This window comes from Lissotriton helveticus, chromosome 10, assembly GCF_964261635.1.
Source record: "Lissotriton helveticus chromosome 10, aLisHel1.1, whole genome shotgun sequence".
In the NCBI taxonomy this organism is placed as follows: domain Eukaryota; kingdom Metazoa; phylum Chordata; class Amphibia; order Caudata; family Salamandridae; genus Lissotriton; species Lissotriton helveticus.
In genome coordinates, this window is record NC_136071.1 from 1,195,467,219 (window position 1) to 1,195,475,782 (window position 8,564).

The 8,564-nt window shown below is 53.8% G+C and overlaps 1 long non-coding RNA gene across 1 annotated transcript; it reads left to right on the forward strand.

The window, feature by feature from the left end:
- The first annotated feature begins 333 nt into the window (after window positions 1-333).
- Window positions 334-1,952, forward strand: LOC144784937 (uncharacterized). The gene is made up of 2 exons (XR_013601721.1): window positions 334-725; window positions 1,319-1,952. It is a non-coding gene; the product is annotated as an uncharacterized LOC144784937 (long non-coding RNA).
- The last annotated feature ends 6,612 nt before the right edge of the window (window positions 1,953-8,564 follow it).

Here is an 8,564-nt window from a genome sequence, read left to right on the forward strand (position 1 = left end):
ATATGCTACTTACCAGTATGCATCTGTTCTTGGCATAGAGGGCTGCAGAGTGGTACATGCCCTCCCTGCCTCCCCGGAAACCTGTGTCTGTCCCAACATTATCTTATTTAGATACATTTACATGGGCATATCTTTATGTACTACACTACACTACTCCATCTAACCCTACTATGGCAAAACAATCTAAGGATGGAGCCGATGCCCATGCGCACTAACACCGAGAGGAGGAGTCACCTATGACGACAAAGACTTCTCCAGAAGAAAAACAAAGTGCAATCATCCGAGCCCAACACCAGATGGCGATCTATTCATAAATGTACCACTCTGCAGCCCTCTATGCCAAGAACAGATGCATACTGGTAAGTAGCATATTCCTTTTTTTACATTTGCCTCCTAATGAAGGCATGAGGTTCTAGAGTCTTTTGTTTACCTAGTAAGATTTGCATTCAGAGTTTTCTCTAAGATTGCTTAATGAAGTGACCGTTGACATTTAATGTCTGGCTTCTGTGTTGCATCTTGGTGTTTTTTTTTCTGCTTGCATTTTGTCTTTGGTCGTTTTTCCCTTTACTTCAATAGGAATAAGCAAGAACAATTAAGGCAGACAAGGAGAGTAGAGCAAGACTTGTCTTTCACAGGTTGATTTAATAGCTTTGAATGGAGATGAAAATGATGCTTACAAGGTGGAAAGACGACACCAGTCCATCCGTGAAAAAGGAGTAGTGCGAGTACGTGGCAGATAAGTGCTCTGATCGCTGTGCCTGTTAGGGGGATCTTGAATTTAATTAGTAACGAGGCCAAAGCGTGCAAGAATGATCCCGGCTAGAGTTGGAGGAGTCGTCTTATTTTTCTACCCATAGCAGGAACTTGAAAAAGTGGTATCCTCTATAAAGCAGCAGCCCAAATAAGGAGACTTCTGAAAGGACTTGTAATGGAGCAAGGGGAATACAACATTTTTTTGTACCCCTTCGAAGTTAACGACCTCATAACTTTAATGGTACTAACTGTGTGATGCATGCAAACTAATCAACAAAATGCACCTATACACTATATACTTGGGGAACTAACTGCTATTTTGCAAAATCTAAATGTATTAGTAAATTGTGATGTGAAGTAACATAGAGTGTGATTAAGAGTAAAATTGCATGTATTTATGTGTAATAGATTTATATTGTGGCATAGAATGCGGATGGTAAGTAAAATTGCTTTAAATTGTTGCATTTGCTAGGTAACACTTAACACGGGAAATTATAATGATGGGTGGTAAACAGAATGGCTTAAGTTCTATATCAACATTTTCTTATGTTTACTTTTATGCTAGTTCCCATGAGGGCCTGGACGGCCTCGTCTGAAAGTGTCTGATATCAAATGCGACTGCGCATGAAAAAAATCAAAGATGGCCCCCTCGCATGGGCAGAACGGATCAGTCACGAGTGCATGGCCTAGGTCCAGAGTGAGAGATGTCAACGCCAGCCTGGCCTGTTACAGGAGTTGTGCCAAGAGACTATTTTTAAAAAAGCCTTGGAAAGAATGACCAATGAAACATGGATGCAGAGAAAATGTTATCAAAACTAAGCACCATGTGAACAATTTATGAAATCATGAGAACCTCTGGGATAAGTCAGGATTTTTACGAACTAGTTTGAGCTAGGAGGACATTGAGGTGACCTTCGCCACTCGAGCCTGTGCTTGTGATGTGTGTAGCTTCTGTTTTTGACATCTTTGCTCAGCACGACATGCTATCTGTTGCGGGAACAGACAGCTTGGGAACCTATCCTGTGATCTGTGGTTCATGTTCTGGTGAACCATTTTTCATCACCGCCCTATGGCTAAGGGGTTATGAGTATTTTCCGTTTTCCTTACTTTTCTGTGTTTGAAATTAATTACATAATGCTTAAATCGTATTGAACTAATAAAACTTATGCAATTTAAGATAACATCTTTTAAAATATCAATTTGAGTTTGTGTTTATTAAAGTAAAGTCATGACAAAAATAAATGTTAAAGGTTTTAATTTATGATCTGAAAGAGACACGTTAGCGATCGATTCCTTACCATAGAATATCTCCAGGCGTCAGACTAGACCTGGAAACTTTTGCTTAGCAGTACCCCTGCGCGTCAGTAGGTGTTGTCCTGCTGCTCTGCGTTCGTCGCTGGCGTCGTATGTGCCGAGTTGACGTCACAGATCCGGTTCTCTTCCAGGGAATCCTCATCAATAGTCATAAGTACTAAATGTTCCAGCCCATGTGCGGGGACCCCGGAAAAAATAAAAATGTATACATGAAAACCATATATGTACAGCTCTTCATATATATATATATATATATATATATATGTATGTGTATATATATATATATATATATATATATCTTTTTTCCCATACCAATGCAGCTCCCAAATGGAGGCTAAACAAATGTAATTGCACACATAAAGACTCTTTGCCAATAAATAACAAGCATTTGCAATGCAATAGTTCTCGCATCTGAAAGAAACAGGTTAGTATTAGATTCCTTACCTTAGAATATCCCCAGGCGTCAGTCTGGATCCGGAAACTTTTGCGTAGCAGTACCCCTGCGCGTCGGTAGGCGTCGTCTGCAGGCGTCCCCTGCGGCTCCGCGTCGTCGGCGTCGTGCGCCGTGATGACGTCGCTGGAGTATATAGACGCCGCCTCCGCGCGCTGACGTCAGTTCTTCTTTTTTCCGCGCCAGTTAGCGCAGATCCGAAGAGCAGTACTCCGGTCTTTTGACCAAGTTTTTTGTTAACTGATTGATCTTTACGGTGCCGGTAGGATGCCCGGTTTCAAGAGTTGTGACGAGTGCGACCGCATGATGTCGGTCACCGACCACCATCGACTCTGCCTCCGGTGTCTGGGCGCGGACCACGACGTGGAGTCCTGCGTCGACTGTCGGGCCTTGACTGGAAAAGCTAGGCGGGAGCGGTCCCGCAAGCTTCTCGAACTCCGGTTGTCGGCCCCGCGTCGAGAGCGGTCCCGGTCCGGTCGGAGGTCGAGGGAGCGGTCGAGGGAGCGGTCGCGGAGCCGCCATGGGCGCTCCGGGAGTCGCCACCATTCCTCCGGCTCGTCAGGTAAGCACAAGAAGTCGGGGCGTCGCCATCGCACCCCCGACTCCCCCCGACGCCCGCGTGCTGCGGCCGGGGGCTCGGGTGACCCCACCCCCGCGGTCCCGCATGGGTCGCCGACGCCGTCTGCCCCACACCTGTCGGTCCCTGGGGAAGGCGCGTCGCGTGAGGAGATCGAGGCCTTCCTCATTGCTATGAGGGCGAGGTCTTCTCCGGCGGGGCCTTCGGCGCCTGCGGGCCCGTCGGTCCCGTCTGGGGGCCCGAGCGGTTCGGGTGCTCCTGCCCCGGCGCCGCCGGTGGCTCCGGCCCCGGCGCCGCTGGTTCCCTCTGGTTCGTCGCCGGCTGGTCTCCCGGCCTCTCCGGCGTCGGTTCCTGTGGGCCAGCCCATGGTACCGCCCCCGCGTGGTGCAGCGACTCCGCCGTCGGCTCCGGCCGGCGTCGGGTCCCCGGCACCGACGCCGCGCGGCGCCACCCCCCTTTCCTCCCCGACTCCGGACTCGGAGCCGGACCGGCGTCGGCCGACGCCGGACCCGACGCCGATGGGGCCTGTTGACCCCGATGTCTATATCGTCGACCCAGAATATGGGTATGACGAGGAGGAGTATGGAGAGGGTTGGGAGGGGTCTGAGGACCCTCTATCCCGTGCCTGCCAGTACGATGTGGACTGGGTAGGTGATCTGGGTGATGCCAGTGGCCTGGACGAGTCGCCCAACCCTGGGTTTGTCTCTCCGTCCCCTGTGGCGTCCGAGGCGGGTGCTGCCTATTCGGTGGTCCTGATGAGGGCTGCCAAGGCCTTACACCTTGAGCTCCCCGTCGCGAAGGTCAAACCGAATATCCTGACGGAAGTTTTTAAACCGCAGTCATGCCCCCAGGAGCCTCTGCTGCCGTTTAATGAGGCCCTGACGGATGTCCTTCTGGGCACCTGGTCCAGGCCCGCCTCTGGTGCGCCGGTTGACCGGAACGTTGCCAGGCGTCACCGTCCCTGCGCGGACGACCCTGCCTTCCTGTCCACCCATCCCTCCCCGGAGAGTCTGGTGATCCAGGCCTCCACTTCGCAGTCCGCATTTCCGTCGGCTCCGCCCGACCGGGAATCAAAGAGGTACGACCAATTCGGAAAGAAAGTGTTTTCCTCTTTGAGTGCTGGGCTGCGGTCTTGTAACACCGCGTGCCTCTTGGGCCGCTACACCCACTCCCTGTGGGATACGGTCGAGGAGTGTTTGCCGCAATGCCCCCAGGAAGTGCGGGACAAGCTCACCCGGGCCTTTGTTGAAGGCCGGGATGCGGCGCGGTACTCGATCCGTTGTGGTCTGGACACCACGGACTCACTGGGACGGGCCATGTCCACTACGGTGGCGATTCGTCGCCATGCCTGGCTGAGATCTGCCAACTTCTCACCAGACGTCCAAAATACGCTTATGGACATGCCATTTGATGGCAGTCGCCTATTTGGTGACAAAGCGGACCACGCGCTGGAGCGCTTCAAGGACTCCAGGGTCACGGCCAAGTCCTTGGGTCTCTCGACCCAGACCCAGCGCCAGCAGACGGGTTCGTTTCGGCCCTTTCGTGGCCAAGGGAGAGGAGGTCCCACACGTGCTGCCAGCCACGCGGCGCAGAGCGCTCCCCAGCGCGGTGGCGCCCGTGGTTTCCGCCGTGGTGGCGGTAGAGGCCAGCGTCGTGGTCAGTCCACGCCTCCCTCCGCTGCGGCATCCAAGCCTTCCTAGTCCGAGCTTTCGGGCTCACGTGACGCCAGTGGGTGGCAGGGTTCGCCATCACCACTCCCGCTGGCGCGCGATAACATCGGACAGGTGGGTGCTGCAGCTTGTCCGAAGGGGCTATGCCCTCCCCTTCGAGTCCACTCCTCCAGCCATGCCACCGCAGAACCACCGTGTGTCGGGGGACCACTTGACACTTCTGCAGGAGGAAGTTACGGCCCTCTTGGCCAAGGGGGCCATCGAGCGCGTTCCTGGGCCAGAAGTAGGGTGTGGTTGCTACTCCCACTACTTTCTGGTACCCAAGAAGGACAAGGGAGGCCTGCGTCCTATCTTGGATCTACGGAACGTCAACGGCTTCCTCCGGAAGGAGAAGTTCAAGATGTTGACTTTGGCTCAGGTCTTGGCTGCTCTAGACCCACAAGACTGGATGGTAGCGTTGGACTTGCAGGATGCGTACTTTCACATCCCCGTCCTGCCGGCCCACCGGCGTTACCTGCGGTTCACGGTAGGCCACGAGCATTTTCAGTTTATCGTGCTCCCATTCGGCCTTACCAGCGCCCCACGGGTGTTCACGAAAGTGATGGCGGTGGTCGCAGCTCATCTGCGCCGGTTAGGGGTTTCAGTCTTCCCCTACCTCGACGACTGGCTGTTGAAGGCGGGCTCGCCCCAGACAGTCGTCCACCACCTTCAGATGACGGCAGACCTCCTGCACGAGTTGGGGTTTTCCATCAATGTGCCGAAATCACACCTGTGTCCCTCTCAAAAGCTCCTTTTCATCGGAGCGGTTCTCGACTCGGCGCAGTTTCGGGTTTATCCCCCGGAACGGCGGGTCCGGGATATTCAGGCTCTGATTCCCATCTTTCAGCCGTTATCCCGGGTTTCGGTCAGGTTGACGCTGCGGCTTCTGGGGCTGATGGCCTCCTGCATCCTTCTGGTGCATCACGCCAGATGGCGGATGCGGGCTCTGCAGTGGGACCTGAAGTTTCAGTGGGCCCAGCATCAGGGCAACCTATCCGACCATGTCCTGATCTCGGAGGGCACTGCGAGACAGTTGCAGTGGTGGCTTACAGACCGCGATTGGGTCAGGGGCAGATCCCTCTCCCTTCCCCAGCCGGAGCACGTGGTTGTGACGGACGCGTCCCTCCAAGGCTGGGGTGGCCACTTGGGAGAGGCGGAGATCAGAGGCCTCTGGTCTCCGGCGGAGTCCCGGCTCCATATCAACATGTTGGAGCTGCGGGCGATTCGCCTGGCACTGAAGGCATTCCTCCCCTTTGTCAACGGGAGTGTAGTGCAGGTGTTCACGGACAACACCACCGCCATGTGGTACTGCAACAAACAGGGCGGTGTGGGGTCGTGGACCCTTTGCCAAGAGGCTCTGCGCCTCTGGCAATGGCTGGAACGTCACGGCGTGACTCTGACGGTTCAACACCTGGCAGGTTCTCTGAACGCCAGGGCGGACGAACTCAGCCGTCGGTGCTCGGTGGATCACGAATGGCGTCTGAACTCGGATGTGGCGAGAGGCCTCTTTCAGCAATGGGGAGAGCCTTGGTTAGATCTATTCGCCACAGAAGAGAACGCGCAATGTCATCAGTTCTGCGCGTTGGAGTTTCCAAGACGGCACTCGCTCGGCGACGCCTTTCGGCGCGAGTGGAGTTGCGGTCTGTTGTACGCCTTTCCGCCTATACCACTTCTGCCCAGAGTGCTGAAGAAGATCAGGCGCGACCGGGCCCAAGTTATCCTTGTGGCTCCGGACTGGGCTCGAAGGTACTGGTATCCCGAGCTACTCAGCATGACAGTCGGTCCCTCGATCCGCCTGCCCCTTCAGGAGGACCTTCTGTCGCAGCAGCAGGGGACGGTCCTCCACCCGAACCTGTCCAGTCTCCACCTCCATGCGTGGAGATTGAGCGGCGACAGTTGAGGCCATTTGACTTGCCTCCTGAAGTCTGTGATGTCATTCTGGCAGCCAGGCGTCCCTCCACAAAGTCGGTATACGCCTGCCGGTGGAACAGATTTGTGGCATGGTGCACAGCAAAGGCTGTGGATCCCCTTTCTGCCCCTCTATCTGAGGTTCTCCTCTTCCTCCTTTCCCTTGCCCAGCAGGGCTCTGCTCTGGGCACTATCAAGGGCTATCTTTCTGCCCTTTCCGCCTTCTTGAGGCTACCTGATCAGCCATCTTTGTTCAAGTCCCCTATTGTGTTAAGATTCTTAAAGGGCATCACGCACATGTATCCTCCAGCTCCGTTCGTGATGCCTCAGTGGGACTTGAACCTGGTTTTGACTTTCCTGATGTGCGCTCCCTTTGAGCCCCTTCATTCCTGTCCTCTCCGTCTTCTCACCTTAAAGACGGCCTTCCTGGTAGCCATCACCTCTGCCAGGAGAGTGAGTGAGCTCCAGGCTCTTTCTGTTCAACCTCCTTTCTTGTCTGTTCATCCTGATAAGGTGGTTCTTCGGACCAGACCTTCTTTCCTGCCCAAGGTAGTCTCTGCTTTTCACATTGGGCAGTCCATCACCTTGCCCTCCTTCTTCCCGCCTCCGCATCCTTCAAAGGATGAAGAGCGGCTCCATCGTCTGGACCCAAAACGTGCGCTTTCATTCTATATGGATCGCACACGCCAGTTCCGGGTGGATGACCAACTGTTTGTTGGCTACGTGGGTGAGAAGAAGGGAAGGGCGGTACAGAAACGGACCATCTCTCGGTGGGTCGTCCTGTGCATCAAAGCATGCTACTCTTTGGCTCGGAAGGAGCCTCCTGTTGGGCTGAGGGCCCATTCCACTCGGGCCACGGCGGCTACTACTGCCCTGGGCCGGGGAGTCCCTTTGCAGGACATTTGCCAGGCGGCCACGTGGGCCTCGCTGCACACCTTTGCGAGGCACTACTGCCTGGACAGTCAAGTCCGGAGGGATGGCTTCTTTGGCCGTTCGGTCCTCCAGGACTTTCTGGTGTAGGTTGTATTGGTTCGCAGACCCACCACCGGGGTTGGTATTGCTGGGGTATCTATTCTAAGGTAAGGAATCTAATACTAACCTGTTTCTTTCAGATGAACAAGTTACTTACCTTCGGTAACGATATATCTGTAAGAAACAGTAGTTAGTATTAGATTCCTTACCGCCCCGCCCATCCTCCCCGTTCTGCGAACTGATACCTAGGGTTAGGGACATCCCTTTCAGGGCCCTAGTTTCAAATGGCACCAGTGTTGGTTCTCACATGGCTCTGCGTGTTCTGGCGCGGAAAAGCTGTGTGCAAAGAACTGACGTCAGCGCGCGGAGGCGGCGTCTATATACTCCAGCGACGTCATCACGGCGCACGACGCCGACGACGCGGAGCCGCAGGGGACGCCTGCAGACGACGCCTACCGACGCGCAGGGGTACTGCTACGCAAAAGTTTCCGGATCCAGACTGACGCCTGGGGATATTCTAAGGTAAGGAATCTAATACTAACTACTGTTTCTTACAGATATATCGTTACCGAAGGTAAGTAACTTGTTCATTAGGAACGTTTGAGCTATTGGCATTGTAAATGACACGTTTTTTATTGATGTGTTAGTTTTGAAAATGGATAAATTAATAGCATTGTTATTTAACAATGCCAATAGCTTAAACTTTCGCAAATGTGAACCCTATTGCATTTGTAATGCAATATGTGTTGTGTTGAGAGTGAGTGAGTGGGAGAGTCACTCAGAGAATTGGAGAGTCTGTCAGTGAGAGTTTGTCAGTGAGAGTGAGCCAGTCAGAGAGAGAGTGGGAGAGTCAGTGAGAGAGGGTGAGAGTTTGTCAGTG